Source organism: Diuraphis noxia, unplaced genomic scaffold, assembly GCF_037042655.1.
Source record: "Diuraphis noxia isolate RWA-SAM2 unplaced genomic scaffold, SU_Dnox_SAM2 contig0001, whole genome shotgun sequence".
Taxonomy (NCBI): Eukaryota; Metazoa; Arthropoda; class Insecta; order Hemiptera; family Aphididae; genus Diuraphis; species Diuraphis noxia.
In genome coordinates, this window is record NW_028301711.1 from 54,207,241 (window position 1) to 54,229,037 (window position 21,797).

The window sequence follows — 21,797 nt, forward strand, 5'->3', positions numbered from 1 at the left end:
GTGAATTGCCCGGGAAGTGATTCTACCCATGACCGAGATTCGAACCGGCGACGGTGCGCATCACAAACTCAAATTATTATTCAAATTGAAATTTTGTAAAAAAAAAAACATTTTAATGTGCTGAATTTCAGGTCAAATAACACGAATGCACGACTATAGATAGTTTATGTAGTCGCTGCCATTATACACGCTTCATCATTCAAGAATATAAATATTACTGTTTATTTAATGCTAATTTTCTTCACGACGAGTTTAATGTTGAACAACAAAATCCCAAACGTTCAACCGAGCCATTTAAGAAAAATCGTGTCCATGACAGAATATTCCACTGTGAAAAATATCAAATTCGATCTTTTACGGATAACAGGATTGTGAGTTTGATATGCTAGCGTAATGTAGGTTTCTATATTTAGATATAGTAAATTATAAATACATCATACCTTCCGATACTTCATAATAATATAGTCTAAAACAGAACTTTATTCATATATATATATATACAAAAAAAGAAATATATTTTTAAATACTCAGTTGGCTATTCAGAATGTTTATGTATTGGTGCGCCTCATTATGTAAAATATGAGCTTAATGTATTTGAAGCAAATTGCATTCACTTAAGTCCTCTAATCGTATCGAGTATCCTCGTGAAGATAATAATTTAACTCGATCAAGTTAAGTACCTATTGAATATTCTATGACGTATTTTTCTTCCACCGAGAGATATTCTTCTTATTCTATTGAAAACGGTCCGAAGACAACAACCGATCGTTTTTCCTCTACTCTTTACATATTGAATTATTAAAATGCCATTAAGTCGATATCCTTCACTGCGAACAGTATATTATATAATAAAAGTACACAATAACATCTGCTGTGTCCAACGACAGTCCGCAGTGCTTATTATTGCTGCAGTAACCGTTAAAATAAATTCAACTAATATCAACCGTAACAAATAATAGTATTAAATATACAGTGTCCCCAAAAATTCTCGTATCACCCTAAGCACCTCTACAATACCACGTCCATTATTATACTATTTAATAAAATATGATTCAATCATTTTTCGACAGTTATACTAATACGACAATTCCAATTCAATAAACTGTGATCTTAAATAGGGCTTTAAAAAAAAAAAAATAGTAGATATTTAGATGTTTTATTGATTAGTCGTCGAGTTAATAATGCTAGTACGGGACATTTGAGACATGCTGTATCGTGTATATCATACATATATATAACTGCTTACTGCTGTAACATACTACACCCCCTCCACAGCCAACCACTGCCATGGCTGCAGTATAATGTGCACGGCTGTGAGGTCGTTGCTATTTTTTTATGTCCGTTTGCATTTATCACGTACACACAACCGCACGACACCGTGGCGAGGACGCGTACATAAACAAGCGCACATTTACGATAACGTCGTTATCATTATTATCGCGTATATATATATATAGCTTCAATAGTACCTATATAATATGTACTTGCCCTGCGCACAGACCACGCGGCACCCATTCGACTCGTTTCGGACTGTCATTACGAACTGCAAATAATGTATGTTATTATTCCAATGTCCATCCGTGGTTAAAACGGAGGCGATGAGAAGAGAGGAGAATGCGATGCGAGTCAATGATGAAGAGCGAGGGAGGCGAAGCACTGATGTTTCGCTTTTGATCCCCGAAGAGCAGTAAATTCGTCTTGTGGTCACCAAGGTCTGTCATCCAACTACCGGATTTTATTTGTAATTCTAAACCGAAGCTCAGTTCCGTATACATATAATATAATATATACGTATATATTATACATTACATATATATACCAAGTTGCGTATTTTATTGACTTCTTTTGTCACATCAACCCGGGAGGAGGGCACACACGACAACCCACGATTACCCGCCGACCATCAGTGACACTTCCGACACCAACGCCAACGTCGTTAAAAGTGTATTCACTTGTGCAGTAAAAAAATATAAAACTATTACATTGAAAGACCATCGAAAGAGAGAAAAAAAGTACAACAGTCAAATGCATCGAACAGGCGTAATGCAACTCGGTGATGTTTTCTTTATAACATTATACTATTATTCTAGAGTGAATAAATTCAGAACGTATAAAAAAAAAAGTAGATAATATAACAGAATAGATACTTTTAAATTTTTTATCGTGGTTCAAAAATAACTGAATTTTATTTAAATACCACTATTTATTCGACGTGGCAGTCTTATAATTTCATAAATTAATACAGTTTCAATTTTCAATGATTAATTACATACAATTAACAACCATACACCATAAATATAATATATAACTGCAAATTTAAAATGTATATAAATAATAATAATAATATACAATATATAGTAATAGATATATTGCGATTGCGTAAAATGGTATATTATATTATGGCTAAACGTGTTCTTTAATAAACTAACTGTTTATATTTGCAAAGTCTGTTGTGTTGTAATTTTTTACGTTTATGATTGTTTATATCGTTTATTTATGGTTTTATGAAATAGCTTGTTAAATATACATCATGAAGTTTCAAACTTGCTATAAATTAAGTTTAAAAAAAAAAAACCACGCGCATCGTAAAAACGTAATTAGTTTGCATTTTATGAGGTCGTTACGTATTAAATGAAAAACGTAAACGAGACAACTTTACGACGGAAAGGTAGATCAACATTGTAAAATGACGATACCCCGTGTTTGTTCATTTGTCCGATTTCATAAGGGTCTGTTTGCACCAATGTTTTAGTAGTATTATTCTACCAACACTGATTAAAAAGAAAAGCTGACAATCGGATAAAAAGCTGTCTTCACCGTCTACAAGGTTTGCACAGAATCTACATTTATTTAATATTTAGTCATACCTAGTTAGTTCTTAATATAAATTGTAATTATATGTAAACATCCACATCCCACCAATTGTTCAAAACTTGAAATAACATTAAATATTATGATTGTAAATCAATCATTATAGGTAGGTAGTATAATTATACGTACCATATACTTTATGCTTTATAAAAACATTTTACAACAGTAATTACTAATTTATTGTCACTTAAGTTTTCTTTTCAGTTATTACATACACCTATAGTAAGTATGTATGTATTGTATAGACAATAGACATTAATGTAAGATGTGACAAAATTTCTCAGCCATTGTCAATTTTTATCAATTTAGTTGGTATTTATTTTAAATATATTGAGTGGTTGGAAATTGTGCAACACATTATCTACTTAGCTATTGTTTAGATACCAAACGTAACCTATTAATAAGAATTGTATGTGGCTCATGAGCAAAATTTAATGTTTGCATAAAAATCACGGACTCAGATAGTATAGATTGGAAACTGCGAATTGAACGTTGTTTTGTTTTTAGATACTTTGTGAAATTAACAAACCTAACAGTTATTAACTTAAATAAACTTTTTGTATAAAATAAAAAAAACCTATACTCAAATTATTGAAGCCCGTGAAAAATGTATAATATGTATTTGTTGGCCTTTTAAATCAAAAATGTTGCCAATCACTGGTTTAGAATATGAGATTTAAAAATATAAGCCAGTGGTTGAGTCACACATAAAATACATATTTAGTAAAAGATACGAGAAATTTAAATAAAAATACATATATTATTTCGCTCAAAATCTAAAAATGATTTCAAAACAATTATAAACCACATTATAGTGTATATTATTAATGTTTTCCTATGTGTCCAACGAAATAAATTCAGTGACGGCTATAATATATTTTTAGAGATTTAACAATGCCATTTATGACTGTGCTATAAAATTCTATAACAATTATAAAATGTACTTTAATATTGCGCGTCGTTTATCAAAAATAAAATGGTATTAATTTAATGTTCTTTTAATAAAGTTATGTATCCAGTTAAATTGCGTATGTATTGTAGTTGATACGTTCTAATACTAACGATATTGGCTATAGAAATGTTATTGTTCTAAAGTATAATATACTTACAACGCAATTGTCTTTAAATAATGACATTTTTTTTCTTCAGAGTTTAAAATTGCGTAAATGTGAATAGTATACCAGCAGTATCGTAGACGATTGGAAATATTTATTCTCTAAACTGGTGTAATGCTGAATAACACAAAACGGATTTACGTAGACAAAATATAAATCTGGGGAAAAAACTATCCGTTTGTTGAATTATCATCACGAAGTGGAATTGTGGATGCACTTTTTCGGCCGTAAGTTCACATTCATGATAATTAAAACGCAGCTCATGACCAACTATCGCGAGTTTTTTTTCAATCAATGAACGGACATATTTAAATGTAATTTATAATATTATTATGTTTATGACTTCTAAATGGACACGCGTTGTTCACGTATAACTAAACAGTAGTGCAAATTCGTTAGAATATTTTTAATTAAGACATTTCTACAAATAAATAAAATTAGGTGGTTGATAACTAATTTAACTTTCTTATTAAGACGACGATTTAATTTAAAACACATTGTTATGGTATGTTAGAAATATGGTAAGACGTTGCGTTTAATAATTCATGTGGCGCCACAAAATTATATGTATTCAAAAAAATTGTATACTTAAATAGTTGAATAACCATAATTTTTACCATATTTACCTATACACACCATCATAATATGTACGTAGAATTGTTATGTATAGGTACAATTTAACGCATCAAGACCCATATCACTACATATGGTAGTCAACCGTCCAGTTGTTTTATAACAAAAACCTTAAACGATGGCTTCGGGATAACACAGCGCCACTGATTTACTAATGATAACTAATCGATATATTGAATTTGTAATGTTATCATAATACAACTTTTCTTTAAAACAACTTACCTAATTAGTTGGTCAATTTTGTTTTTAGCAAATATAATATAAGTGGACCACTTCTACAGTGACATCCTTTTTAGGATATAAAGGTGTGAATTTATATCGCATGGGAGATGTTTATATTTTACAGATTTATTAATGAAATTGATTGATACCTTGAGACATTCTTAATGACAAAAGTGATATTTTTTTTTAAATTTTAATATTCTTCTTAACTAGATATTATTATTAAACATTATTAGTTCTATAATATGAATTGTCTATTTTCATTTAAATTTACCTTGCCATCATCATTTTAATTTAATTAAAGTATTTAATTTATTTAATTAATTTAAATAACTACTATGCGATTTACTCGATCTTAAAAATTTGTGTCAAAGAAAAAACAATTATTGATTAGAATTGTGTAGTCTTTCATAATAGTTTTTTTTTTTTTTCTTAATCGGAGGGAACCTATTTTATGAGCAGCTCTGGTTATGGATGCCTATTAGTAAACTATTTTGCATTCAATGCAAACCATCTGAAATAATACGCCTTAGTGAATATTTTGTTTTTCTCTCAAATTATTTTCAACGTTATTATTTTTAACATTAACAATAATATAATAATATGTAATTTTATTATCGTTATTTATTAGTAAGTTATGAGTGTTATGACGTCATGATTATAATTATAGTCATACTCTTATAATGCCTTAGAAACATTAAAAAGATATAGTAGGTACCATCAATCTTGATAAAGTGCAGTTTCAAATAAATAGGTACCTACTTTATCTAGTTGAAAATACGAGTATACCATTCATTATTAACATTTATTATTGAGATAAATTATAACTATCGTTTATCTACAAATTGCTCTTATTAAATATGTAAATCTTTTTAAAAAAGAAATATAGTTTACACCAAAAAATATAGTAACATTTTCATCAGTTCGATGTTTTTTTATGTTAGTACCTTCAGTTGTTTTATATTATAGTTTCAAATTATAGACAAATGATTAATCACACAAAATCATTTAATTATTTTTAAATGTAATAGTAATTTTTTATACAACAACATTTCAAATGAATACCTATAATGAATAACATTTTTAATGTTTCAAAAATTTACCAAAATTATTCATAATTCTCATTTGTGTTATGCATTCAATATTAATATTAGTTCTAATAACGAATTTGAAAATGTTCACACTCTCTTAAATGCTTTAAACACCAGTATATGCACCAACTTATTACATTTTTAATGTATTTTTTATGGAAGAAAAATACAAACACCTGTGACATTAAAATAGAGTTAAGGTACTAAAACATACAGGAAACACTTTGATAAAGTTCCCTGTTATTTTGTTTTATATATAAAAAAAAAGTCCAAAGTAATGAAAAGAATCTATGAAAGACATATTTAGATTAGTTTTTAACCACCATAATTTGCATTTAAAAACTTTTAAACATTTAACATTAAACATGTATGAATATAGATACATATACATCCATAAACATTTTGTGTACATAATAATTATGTTTATAAACGAACAAAATTTTCCATTCAAACTCTATTACCTACTTCATCACAGTTAAACTTCGTAGGATACTTTGCATAAGAATACAGCTATTCAAATTTTATCATTCTACAAACTGCTGCTTAATGTTAATACATTTAAAAATTCAAATATATAATGCGTGACGAACTTCAGTTTTAGTCTTATTTAAAATACTACCAAATTATTCTACAGGTGTTTGCATCATAACTCTATTTTTGTATCCTAAATTACTTAATCATTAGTCATTACAAAGATTCACAATAGTATTGTTCAATGAATTACTCTTGAACATTAAATAAAATAATTACTGTTTCTTAATTGTACAAATATAATTATTATTATCTTGGTTTGTATTGTGTAGGTACACAATACAAACACTAAGATAGTAAAGTTATTTCCTACAGTATAAATATATAAAGTACCTATATATGAAAATAATACATTTCTCAGGGCTATATATTACATTATATAATTACACTATTGGCTGTTACTCATATTATTGTACATCAATTTACACCTGATAATTTTATCATATGCATCAAACATATAGTACATTGTAACTTAAAAATTGTTTAATTAGGATTGATTTAAAAATACTGAATTGTATGATAAATAGTAGCAACCAAATTATATATAGGTATCTGTAAATATATGTTATAATGCACCTAGTATATATTATTATAGTAGAATATCGGACCAGCATTAAATAATAATATGCGCATACGACCTTTAGTTATAACCAACTTGTTGTCTCATAACGACTATAATAAATTTGTTGAATTCAAATGATAATCCAATATTATCCTCTTCCATTTATTTATAAATTTCAGTAATTTCGATCGTACGCAAGTGTTCACCATAATTTTAAGGCAATAATAGAATTAGAATAAAAAACATAACTACTAGATCTTCGTGGAGATATTATCAAAATGTTGTAAAGCAAATTTTCACGATTTTATGGTACATTTTTTTAACAGTTTAATGTTAAGATTTTGAGTAATTATTGTTTTTAAAGCCAGAGACTATTATTTAGAATATTCATTAAAATTTGAAAATATGTATAAATTAATAAATAACGTTAAGGATTTACTTACATTTAATTTAGTTACTCATCAGATACATACAAAACATTTATTATCTTGTAGAAATTATAAAACATAAATTTAATAGATTAAATTAAGTAATGGATACCACCCCCCCCCCCTTATAATAGTAGTATGGTAATAAATACCTACCATGGAATTTGAGAGTAAAAGTTTCAGTAATTTACTATAAGATAAGTAATATATTTATGATAAGAATAGTAAATTATATTTCATTTTATTTTTGAAGACTCTAAATATTAAATGATTAATTTAGATTAAAGTTTGATTAATAAATTAACATTTTAATTTTTTCTGAACTTACGAAAATTTCACTTTTAGTGTGAATCCTTGGATAAAAAATAAAATATAATAATAATTTATACTAAAATACTAAATAATATAAATATATATATATTTTATATTTATTTATGCATTATTTATGTAAATATCCAAAAATAATAATAAATCAACAAATTATTATAATATGAAACTTGTACATTTGTACATACAATTTAAATAATTTAATCATAAACCATTATTTATGATTCTACAGATTATTGAGAAATCTCTTAGCATATAATTGTCTAAAAGAAAAAAAAATATGTGTACTTGAGTATTAATTGTAAGGATATAATATAAAAAGATGAATACGGTACTAGTAAAAATAGAGGTATAGAATTCGAAAAAAATTAAATTGAATCCCTCATTAAAATTTTGGATTTAGGGGTAAAAACTCAAAACACCCCTAATTTCACCACTGAATTGTTACTCGCAAATGCAAACAAAAAAAAACTAAATGTTATTTTAATAAATTGTGTTATTTGATAAAATAATTTTTAAATTTTGGTTTGATACTTATTTCATATCGTATGATAAAATGTAAATTTTAATAATTTTAATTAATATTTAAGTTATGTAAAAAAACTTTTTGAGCCTACTTGTATTTCCCAAACATATAAATTTAACCTATTATTGTTAAACTTATACCGTACATATACCGATTACCAATACTAATCGTATCATTATTATTATTATTATTACTATTATTTTATGTGCAATTATTGAAATAATCCAATTAATAATGTCAAGTTTAATTTTATTATCAATAGCACATTATGCATTATAAAGCTCTATTCTATATCCACGAGATTTCATACACCTACTTAATTTAGGCCAATTGTTTATTATGTTCCTATATCACCATAAAAGCTGATGTATTCCATTATTACAAGCTGAAATACGAGCATAGTTATAACAGAGTAATTAATTATTAACAGTGAGAATCTATTATTACAAAATTAATCAATAAAGTAGTAGGTAGTACAGACAGTACACCCTGGCATTAAAACTCATTATAGAATCCTGTAATACACACCGATGTTGTTGTCGTAGGTATTGTAAATCAATTTCTATTGAAAGGTCATTGATTATCAAAAGTGAGCTTTTACTAGTTAAAAAGTTAAAGTTAAGTTAATTAGTTATTTTTTTTTAAACTTTTTAATCTAACATTTCGAAATATTTCGTTTATACGTAAATATTAGTTTAAAATAAAAATAATCAAATAATAATATAATAACACAAACATTTCTGTTCTTTTTCTTGATAAAATAATTTTGTATATTGATATATTGAATTAGATTAGATGATAGATTCAGTCACTCTTTATGTAATTTAAATCCTAATATAAAATAAATAGATACATTTTTTTTAAACTGAGTTAAGTTAATAGATTTTTTCCAATATAACTTTTAATTAATAGAGTTAAATGTATGATTTGTTAATTGTTAACTTTTGAGTTATCGATCGTGTATCCTGACAACTTAACATAACTTGAGTTCATTATTTTCATTAACTTGCTCACCTATGATGATTATAGGATATACTAATGTCTACAATTATTGTTATATAGATGGGAGGGGTTTTCATTCATGTTCATCCACCAATTAAATCCATAATCATAATATATTGTTTTCAAGAAACTGTCATAATTAGATTCTTCACAGCTACCCAACGTTTTTTAATGTTAAACACCTCTGATGGTCACATCTCAAATGTAATTTCTTTATCCCACCTCCATAGAGTCCATTATTATAATTCTTGTTTAATATGAATTCAATATCGATCATCCATATTCAAATCAATAATGTTATATAGAATGAAGTTTCGTTCTAACCCGAGCCTATAATTTGATTGATATATTAAGTAATAATTCACAATCAAACATTAAATATTGAATAATTATTATTCCATACTCATTTTTAAAATATTAATTTTTAGACAGTAGTAAGTCTTCAAAAATAACCATTATTGTGTATAATATAAAAATTGGGATGGTACCTAATATTTTAATACTTTTTTAAACATGAATAATGTCATTTTTATAATAACTGAACTTGTCTAAGGTGAGATACATATTAATTTCGTTCAATATATAAGGGACCAGCTGCGGGTTTTATCATATCTAAAATTAAACCAATACATATTTTTTTCTTACGTAAATCAAAAAAGTTCACAAAGATTTGCAGTGGCCACACGAATAATTTAAAACGAAAATGTTGAACTTCTAAAATTTATCTCATCCATAATATTTTAAAATCAATTTATTTTCATATTAGCTCTTTTGAAAGTGATCGTACAATGATTTCCACGCTTACGAGAGCTATGTAAGCACAAACATTATTCAATTAAGTATTACATTTGATATAGTATGTATGGGTATTGCATGCTATATAAATTTAGAGAAACAGGCTTAATATAAAATACAATACATAGCTTATCTAAACATTATATTATATTTATTGATAGCATATCATAATGAACACTTGGCACAGCGTTTTAATATAATATATTATTTTATACTTACAATAATAATATACAAGTATATGCGTATATAAAATAAATTATGATGATTAAGTACAACTTAAGAAGCCCCTATTTATTAGCTTATTGTGAATAGTTTAAATTAAATGTTTTGTAATTTATATGTGTTTAAGAACAAGCATAAAGATGTCGGTGAAAAAAAATGCACATTTAGGAACACTTTTAAATCAATTTTTTTATTTATTTCGTTGGATACATTGTTGATAGTGTTTTTTCTGTAATAAATAATTACTTTAAATTTAAATTTACTGAAATATATATCTCTACTATCTTAAATGATTAAATGATTTCATTATTAACCTTTTTATTTTATATTTTAAATGTTAACTTATATTAAATTTTTTTAAACATTTGTTGGAATATAATATACACTCTGCGTAATATATTATACAAATACCTAAAGATATAAGTAGAGAAGTCACCCAGCCAGCACAACACTGAGATACAATCAACTACATGATAGACTGTAATATTAAATATTATTAGTTTTTATTTCTTACTGTTTGATTTAATTGAGTCAAGTCACGACTCCAGACTTTTAATGTTAATATAACAAAAGTATTTCAATTAATATTTTTAAATAATCAATTTATTGTGTTTGTTACTACTTTGGTAACGTATTTGAATATTTAGTATAAAAACTATATTAAAAATAAGTTCTGAAATCTATTTTAAATTTATTCATTATTTGTATATATTATATTATATACTTTTTTTTTGGGAGAGGGAGGGGTATGGAAAGTATTACATCGTACCTAGAACTAATTTATTCCTTAAAAGAAAAAAAAACAATAATAATTTAACATGAAAAATCCTAAAACTCAACACTTAATTTGACAGACAAAATTTTATTAAGGTGCACTGTTATTTTTATCAGATGTATTTTTTGCTAATAAGAGTTAAAATGTTTACTCTCAAAATAATTTTCTCGTATAATACTGTTAAAAATACAACGTTGATATTACAAATTCAAGTAACATTTTTTTTATATATTATATATTTATATATACATATCGTATATACATTTTTATACATAATTATATAACTCTTTTGTTCCAAACACAGATTAAAGACGAAAGTAGAACATTGAAGACAAGTATAGAAAACTCTTGAAACGATAACGATTAATACGAATACGTCATGTCTTCTCACACATTTGAAACGATTATTGATGAATGTTGAACGCACGGAACCAGAGCATATTATTATAATATATTGTCACGACCGTTATTGTTACACACTGTATTTGCATTTTGTGATCAGTGTAATCCTCGTGAAAAATAAGAAATTGTATTATTAAGCTATGGCAAAATTTCGTTGTTGACAAAATTCCGTACCAATTCTGGTCGATGAATAGATTATATTTTATTTGAAAGTTTTTGAAATGCTTTTAAAAACACATTACAGATATTGCGAAAGTGCTCGGCATGCATGCATGGAGGCTCGGTATATTAATATGATAATAGTAATAATTATTATTAACTCTTTCTGGGAGTCCTTAAAACTTATATTGTTAAACGAGTTTGACTTGTTTTGAATTATTATCCTCTGGTTTGTTGTATAAATAATATTAATCATATCCCCGAATGTATGGCAAATATAACACTCATGTGTAACAGTTTACACCACAAATTCACAACGAGCTTCCACTTTCCATTTTTCAACTCGACGTAAATTCATTTTTATTTTTATTTTTTTACATAGTTAGGTATAGGTACCTATTCAAGATTTATAAGTGCCTCGGGTTTTTATTGCATTACACTTCCCTCTGCATCATGAGTTCAGTACCACGGTTTATGATATTATATATGGCGTACCAATTAACAATCTAGATTCACATGGAATACCAGTCGGTGTAAAGAATTGAAAAATAAAAAGCCATAGAAATTATAAGTTATTTTCTTATGCTTTATACGTATACGAAGAACGTATCTATTATTTATTATATTCCTGTTCAAATACGCTCCAACAAATGAGTAATTTAATTAGATTTTATGTATAATTAGGTTTATATTAGATATTTATATTACATATGATTATTGTAAACGATGAAATATCATTTTTTTTTTTTTTTTTGGTGCACTCAATTTTTATCGGTCAGATTTTATACTGCAACGATGGGTGCTTATTACTTTGGTTTAGAAAAAAGTAAAAAATATCGGTAAAAAAAACTGTTGCTAAAAATCATATGATAAATAAGTCTTACGTAGTTCTTTTACTCATACTATGTGTAATCTTTTGCTGCTCGTGACTTAAAATATTAAATATAACAAATTTCATGTATATTTTATTCATTTAATGTCTTCTAATTTTTAGATTTAATCTGACATATTTAAAAAATAATATTAACATTTTGCTTATGAATATATTTTCAATTTAAATTACTGTAAGTTTTATACACGTATGATTTAGTTGAACGATATAATTTGAAATCCATATCAATGTATAATTTGTATTTTTAGGACTTTTTATTTGTAAGAATATTATAATAAACATATTTTTATATCTATTTAAAGATTTAAAAGATTAAATTTAATTCTACTTTTTAAATATAAAACACGTCAATTATTATAACTAGATAATAGATATTATGTTGTATGTACCGATCTAAATTTCAAATGGTTACATAATATAATATACCATAGATAGGAATAATTTGAAATAAGTATTAGTTACGAACATCGTAATGATGTATTTTTTTTTAAATTAGTCTGACTTACCAGTAGGAAAACATCAAATAAAACAACAAATGATAATCACCATACACGCTTACTTTGAATTATTATAACAACCTCACCTATCAATAGAATAATTTGATATATCAATCAGAAATTCAACGTCATTGGTTACCTACAAAGTTTACCGTCGTTTCCTGACTATTTCTTAGTCTTGTTCTACATTTATTGATATTAATATATACATATATACTCGTAATGAATATTTGTTTATTCAAATAAACAACCAATGTACATATTTAATAAAAAACTCGTCATTATTATAAGCGATTTCATCAAAATTGTACCTACGTTTTCAAACGTAACAGAGAAATTCATCAATCATTTTCTGTGTATTGATATTTCAATATTCGATCTTCTGTTGATCATGTAAATTGAGCTTGAATAATTCGATTAATTGCATTTTTTGTTAATTAAATTTTCATAACGGTTCTGTAACTTTAAATGTAACGTGTTAAAGTATAGTAACTAATAGTATTGATATACTTGTTACATAATTATACGTTACATAACATTCTGATAATAATTTATGTTATTCTTCAAATGTTGCGTGTTAGTAAACTATGATTTGTAATTGCATCAAAAATTAAATTTAGTTTCAGGCTTTATTATACCTTCTTTGCAGTTCACAAATTATAAACTAGAATAACTTATACATTTAGAAGTAAAGTTTCTTTAAAGTTATTTTTTTATGATGGTCTAATAATTATTAGGAATTTTACATCATAATGATTTGAAATGCGTATACCATGCACGAGGATTCAAAATAGTTCGATACATAATAGTTATCCAGAGTCAAATTGATTTAATTTTAGTTAAATTTTAATATGCTTTTTCAGCGTATAACTGCGGATAATATAATATGGATTATTATAATGATGAATTTAAATTCTCATTCATGTATTTTCGTTATGAACTTGATATAATTTATTTAGTAATTAATATTGCAAGAAAAATTTGTTTTTATTTACCAATTGTAAGCAATTTAGTTTTTGATTGATAAAAGTAAACGAATTTTAAAATGTAACCTACCAATTATATTAGTTTTTGACGTCTTAATTTGGTTAGTCAATGTCCTAATTGCAAAGCCAATATTAAATTGAAATTCACTTCACCGTTGTTCCATAAAATATGCCATCTAATTTTCTAGACTATTCGTAAACGAACTGTGTAGACATTGAAAATCCTCACAATCAAGACTTAGGTTAACCTATTGTTTAATATTGTAGTCTGTAACGCATACGAGAATAATATCAAAAACAAATAAATACTACAATTGAAATAAATACGTCAAAACTATTTTTACGGCGATTTAAACACGTAACGTCTCTATATGAAATATGTAAAAAAAAAAATGGGGAGGAGGTTACCGGCACCACAATGGTTATTCAAACATCTTAAACATTGTCGTGTTTGGTGACGTGAAAATAAAATAGTTACTAAAATATTAAGTATTATTTTTATCACTATAATAATAACAACTTGTATTTTATTTATTTTTCATATATGCTTACTTAAAAATGAAATATATTTCAGTTTAGAACGTTTTTTTTATTATATAGGTATTTAAAAATTGTAATAGATCAAGACTTCATTAAAAAAAAGATAAAAGGACTTACACTAACCGGAAGGGTTTAATTATAATATCATAATCTATTATTTAGATTTATGGTTGGTCTCACACCACATTTCAGTTTTAAACTTTATAATTTTATTACAGGATTTTATGTCAAAAGTTTCTGCCTCATTCACCACAAGTAGGTACCTCGTTTTATTAAAATGCACAAAATGTCGAATTTTATAATAATTACGAACTGTCGAGTGGTTATGGAAAAATTTTAATCTCTATTTTCAAGAATATCCACATGCAGGCTATTCTGTTAAGTTATTACTGAAGTTTTATATTGTACTCGGGGGACCCATTCGAGCAGTTCTCTTAAATCTCAAGATTTTCAATTAACACACACATGGAAAGTAATACTTGATGAGGCATATACATTTATGCGAATTACTGTTTAATTAAAATTCCATATCAAAATTCAGAGTGTTACGCTCGGGAAAACTTCACAGAAGTTAAACGAAAGATACAACAACGAGTAAATACATAATTGAAATATCAAAACTTGATGCTATAATTACTGACGCGCGATGTCAATAAAGCTTAATCTAAGAACATATATTTAATTTGCAATTTGAAGTGAATATATTATTTAATATTGTTTTTATGCCATATAGATACATATGTACATGAACAGAGTTAGTTGTGTTTATTGAGTTCAATTATATAAATACAGATATTTACAAAATAAATTATGTCATAAACGCCACGGTATGCACATATAACTGTGCATGGTTAAAATCTATTTAAGTACAGAACATCTTTAACTAATATTCACTATGGCTATCTACCAAAATAGCTAGTATTCTCGGGTATAGTGGCGAATAGTACATTTACTTTCGACCACTACAGATATATTTACCGACCACTTTATTTGAAATGTGCTTGTATTTGGAATTTTAACAGATTCATTTTCAATAACAATTGAACAACCACGATATTGACAGATTGTGAACCTCAGACACAAACAAAGGTGGTCATTAACTAGTTATAAAGTTAAAGATAAGTTAGTTCATTTGCTAATCAAGTTATAATCTTAAATAGTTTAATATAAATTAGCTATTCTAGTTGATTTAAAAATGATTTATCAAGTTTTTTTCCAGAAATATTTTGTTTATACCTAAGTATTAATATAAAATAAAAATAATCCAATACTATAATAACAAAAACATTTATGATTTTTTTCTTGATAAGATAATTTTGGGTAATGATATATTTTATTAGATTAAATAGACACTGTCACTCTTTATGTGATTTACATACTAATTTAAAAAAAAAATAGATAAACTTTTTTTAAACTGAGTCAATTTGATATTTTTTTCCATATTAACTTTTAACTTATCGATCATGTTTTCTATTAAATTAACTTAACATAACTATTTTCATTATATTGACCACATTTGCAAAATATCTTCTATAACATTCATGATGATTAAAACACAATATTTTCATATATTTTAGTTATTCATTGTTTTCCTAGGATACATCGAAAGCCCACGTATTACTAACATAAAATACAATATGATGGATGAAAGATAAAAACATAATATACATGTATTATCGATGAATTTCAGCGGATTCAACCATGCATTAGACGAAGACTTTTTTTTTAAATTCATAAATATACAAATTAATCAAGAACGATTCAATTTTGGAACAATAGTGTTATAGCATTTAAATTTGACATATAACACTTATTATTTATTACATTTCACTTTTCTTAATTAATTCAAATAAAATACAAAATATTCTATATAGACTGCAATGACTCATATAAAGCATTTTTATAAAGTAAATAAGTAGCATCTATTTAAAAGTAAACAAATTATTTTAAATTCTTGATTTTAATAAAAAAAACCCATAGAAAATATTCAATACATAAATCATTTTTAATGATATAAGAAAAAGTCATTCACTAGATGGCTTTTATGTTATCACTTTCTTATTACTATACATTCTACGGAAGAATATATTAAATTTTAACGTTTGAGGCTTTATGGCGTCAAAATTATTCTATCAAAAAAAATTAATACTCATAATAACAATTAGAAAAAACCCTTTTCTCAAAAATATTGAGTACAGTATTAATAAAAAAAAATCAATAATTCATCAATGATGCATAATAATATTAAATAACATTTTGATTGAAACCTTGCAAGTAATTAATTGGTATGGAATCGTTTGATAAAATATGCATTAAGTTTATTAGATTAAGTGGGTAATTCAATTGTTAAGTGATTGAAATAATATCAAAGTCATGCTAAATTTGTAATTTTGTAGTTTTATAGATACTTATTTCTACTATTATATATTTTCAAGAACAACTATACCGATTTTGTTTGTTATAGACCCTCTTAAGCTATCCGTGAATTAGTTTAATGCAAACGTTCGCATGTTAACCTACGATGGATTTAACCCAGATAATGCTGTTGAAGTACCCTTAACAGTTAGTGGTATAAATTACATCATGTCGAGTAGAGAAATTGGCACCTATAGAAAACTTTCCATATAAGACTTTTGCGATATCTGACATTATTTATTTCAAGTTAGAAACGTTCGTACTAAATTACAAGAAAGTATAAATATTTTTACCTAATTATCAAATGTTTACATTTTTGTATGCAACAGATCATTCATCTAGCGTAAAAAACATAAATTAACCAGATTTCGTTTGTAAGGTGAAAAAGCGATTGAAAATAGCTCCAACTAGCAACGACAACATAAGTAGTTTGATGTCATTGTTATTTCGAGGTCTGAAAAGAAGTTGTAGCTGAAACGAGTTAAGCTATTGCTTTGAGTGTTTTACACGACAACTTCATGGACTATGGTTCTTTTGTAAGTCTGTCTAATAACGTTCAACAATACAATTCTTTATAGACCGTGACAAGTGTTTAAAGCACATTATCAAAACGGTTGTGTGTCGGGATATGAATAGCAAGAAACAATTTTCGAGTATGTTATATCAATTATAAAGGTACAGCCAGTTTTTTCGTTGTTCTCATCAACATTTATATATTCCATTTGTATTTATTGTACAGACAAATAACAAAGTATATTATTTGGTTTTGACTGTAAGCGTTCTTATTTTGCGTTACTAAAAACGAACTATTTTTAAATTTGATTCAACAAATATATAATTTAATAGATTCTATTAAATGTTATTTTACCAGAACAAATTAACTAAAGATTGTAGGTACATCTTTGTTCCGAATTTGTAATCAGTAGCTGTAATCACCAATATTTTTGTAGGTATACAACTTATGCGAAATAATAAATTTAAACATTTTCATTCGTTTGAAAATAAGTTTACGCCTACTGTAATACGTAACTACTAACACTTTTTTTCGTTAGAACTATAACAGCTGTAGAGTTTATAGAAGCACTTAAAGGTATATGGACCCATTAAGTAATAATAGTGCCGACGGTTATATAAAGCATTTAGGTGGATCTTTGGCTAAAATTAGGTTACAGGAGAACAATCCTTTCGGCTCGTCAGGTACTAAATTGTTTCGTAACATCGTGGCGGAAACGATACAACTCGCAACTCCAGAAACTTATGATGCCAAATATTACAAGGCAATTGAAACATTTATGTCTATATTATTATTATCATTGATGTACTTGACGTAAGTCTATCACAAATCGACAACGCAAATCAAAATTAATAAATTATGTAAAAATATACTAGGTCAATATTATTTTTGTTTTTGATGAGTACAATGTTTTATTAAACATTGTTTTTTTTTTTTTTTTTTTTTAATACGTTTTATGCTCACTATAATATATTAAATTTATACTAAAAATTCTGAATAAATAATATAATATTTTATTTTTGATTATGCATGACAGTAATGCATTTATAATATGTAGTTACTTCATTTAGTAGGTATAGGATCTTCTCATCGTTAAATATATAATATAGAAACTATTTAAGTTACTGTACACATTAAACTACTATTGAATAGGAATAAAGTTAAACTCAATTAATTTTTAATTTTTAATCATACTTTTATGTGCATCGCTGTATGAAGGCTGTACTTTTTTCATATGACTTAGCCCCATGCAGCATTTTTTTTTTCTTTTAATTTAAATAGTTTTACAAGAGCTATGACCTTAGATATCATAATAAATTCTGAGTAGGTAATGAGAAAAAATATATGAAATAACCGTAAAGTATTAAAAAAAAAAACGCTCGTTAAAATATTTAGCTAAAAGGGTCATCTCTCAATTGAATTCTTTAAGTTTTTATAAATGTGAAAATATGTGAATCCAATATTTTATCATGGACTGCCTTACTTACCAGCACACATCTACAAAGTATAAAACAGTCAACCAATAATTTCATGATTAAATTTTTTTTTTACAAAAAATAAGCAATGTTTATAATTAATTATACTTGACACAATAAGAATATTAAATAAAAGTTGACAGGTCATGAGATTTTGATGAAAGAAGCCACCAATTGATGACACTTTCTGTTAGCTTGATAAAAAATGTAATTTATTTAATTAATTTAATTTAAGAGAGTACGATACCAGACATCACTTACGCTTCAGACGTCTCGAAGGATTCCCAGGTATTATGGAAGTGGCCAAGTTTTTTATAAATTGATTTGGGCGGTTATTTAAGTGGCGATGGAATCTTTTATAACATGATTACAATAAGTTTTTAAAACCATGCATTTATAATGAATACGAGAGAGAAATAATATTGAAACATAACGTAATTTATGATATTCCACAGTCCTGCGAAAATTATTTAAATTAATAATTAAGTTTAATAACCTACCAAAAATAGGATTAATGTATTTAATTAATGTATTTAATACTTCAATTTTAAATTGGAATCAAAACAATTAAAATACATTTTCATATTTCATAGATAATCTGGTCATTCATTAAATTATACACACCTAATAGTTTTATACAATTAAGATGCATGTGAATTAATTTATTTTGGTAAAATACAGTACACAGTGTTATTTTACAAGCTGGCCATTCCCATTTTTTTTTCTTAAATAATGGATTTATTTAATTTCTGATTTTTGAAATTTTTAAATATATACTCAAAAACAATTTTCAAATTCTTAATAATTATTTTATCACTTAAAGAGTTTTCTGTGATAATAGACTTATGTTTTTAAATTTAGAGCACCCTTCTCTTTTGTTACGAATTATTTAGTAGGTGATTTTTTGAAATGTTGATTTATCTACATTAAAATTGTAATGAGTAATTTCTGATTTTTTAAAATATTTATACTAAAAATAATAAACCTTAAAAATGGTATTACAAAAAAGAAACTATGCGTAATGATAATAACAGAACTTAGAAGTAGTAATTATTTTAATTGGGCCACTTATACAAATTATTTATGATTTAAACTAATTTATATAGTATTACTAACATTTGCAAATCATCTAAGCCCTCATATTACCTAAACCTTTCACCATAGGCATAAGTTAATTTATAAATAGTTAGTTAGTACTTAGTACATAAAGTTATAGAACTAAAAAACTGAACGTTAAAATTTGAATTTAGATATTTTGAAATTCGAAAAAATTTGAAAAAATTTATTCTAAACACATCGACATTTTTTTTCCACTAAACCATAATAAAACAAACTAAAAATAATTACTGTACTTGCATTTAAAGGCAATTTCACCTTGAAATTTTAAAATAAGGTAAATATTTTGTGTTAGCTGAGAATTGGTATACAAAAAAATATTAAATCTCCCTTTAAAAAGGAACAGTTAATGTTATGTTTGTGTCAGACCCAAATTGATGCGCAATGGGTATACGAGTATATAACTTCACCGTGATGTGTGATATGGTAAAATCGGTGTCCTCTGAGTGAAACATTTCCACTTTAAACATTGTATGATTACTGTGGAAAAAACGAACTGGCTCAGATCATACAAATGTATACTATTTACCTATATGCAATTAATATTTTTTTAAATTCATTTAGCCGAATATTAAAAAAAGCGGGTAAGTGGGTACCGCTCTGCTATACATTAGGGGGTGGGGTATATCAGTATCAAACCTCTGACTAGGGTAGGTCAAATTTGAATGCAATGATAAGTATCATTGTATACGATAAACGATTCTAAACGGAGCTGATTTGTCAGTATAGGATATGTTATATTTAAATATTGTCATATATTCTATTTTGAAACAAATATTTTATTTTTCAATTATCACGCATTTTGTATAAGGCATGGTCAATCAATTTTTCCAAAAACATTGCATGTAGTTATCATAATTCAAAATACCTTATATTATCATAGATATACACATAGGAGCCCTCAAGGGGGGGGGCATTTGCTCTTTTAAAATATTTTTTTTAAATTGAATGTTTTAAAATAAATTACTATATACAAATTCAAAGTATAAAATAAGTTGTAATATAATAAAATATAATATATTGTATACGAGTATAATAAAAAAGGTTATTATTTTAAAACACCTAGTAAAATTATAATATTTATCCTCAAATCCTAACATTTCCCCCCCCCCCTAGAAAAATGTCTGCTGGCGCCTATAGATATACATATAGGTACCTGGTTTGAGGATAAATCGTTATCGTTACGCGATTTCATAAAAATTTAAAACTCAAACGCTCAAAACATTTTTCCTATAATGACCTTTTAAATTTTCTGTATAGCTATTTGAAGCAAAACTTATGGAAAACTTAGTGTTGAATTTTTATTAAAAAATTTTATGATTTTTAACTTCAAAATTACTTGCAAATTTTCGCGTTTTCGACAGATTTCGTAAAAATTTGAACTATAAACGATTATGAAAAAAAATTGTGACTATTATATACAATAAGAACAACTCATAAGGAACCTTATATTAAATTTTCAAGTTTTTTTGGTCGTTCAACTTTTTTTTACCGACACATTCTCATTAAAATCGAAAATTTCAGTGGTCTATAACTGTAACTGTAACTCAAAAAAGTCAAAAAATTTTGAAAATTAAACTGTATATAGATTACACTAACATAAACATTTGGTGAAAATTTCAAGTATTTAGAGTGATTAGTTTTTGAATTACAATCATATAAAAAATCGATTTGGTCGAAAACTGGTTTTGCAAAAAAATC

General features: G+C 25.9%; 1 protein-coding gene across 1 annotated transcript in view; it reads right to left on the bottom strand.

The window, feature by feature from the left end:
• LOC107162210 (uncharacterized) overlaps positions 1 to 21,797 on the bottom strand; it is a 428,784-nt gene that overhangs the window by 349,388 nt on the left and 57,599 nt on the right. The gene's annotated exons all lie outside the window — the stretch shown is intronic.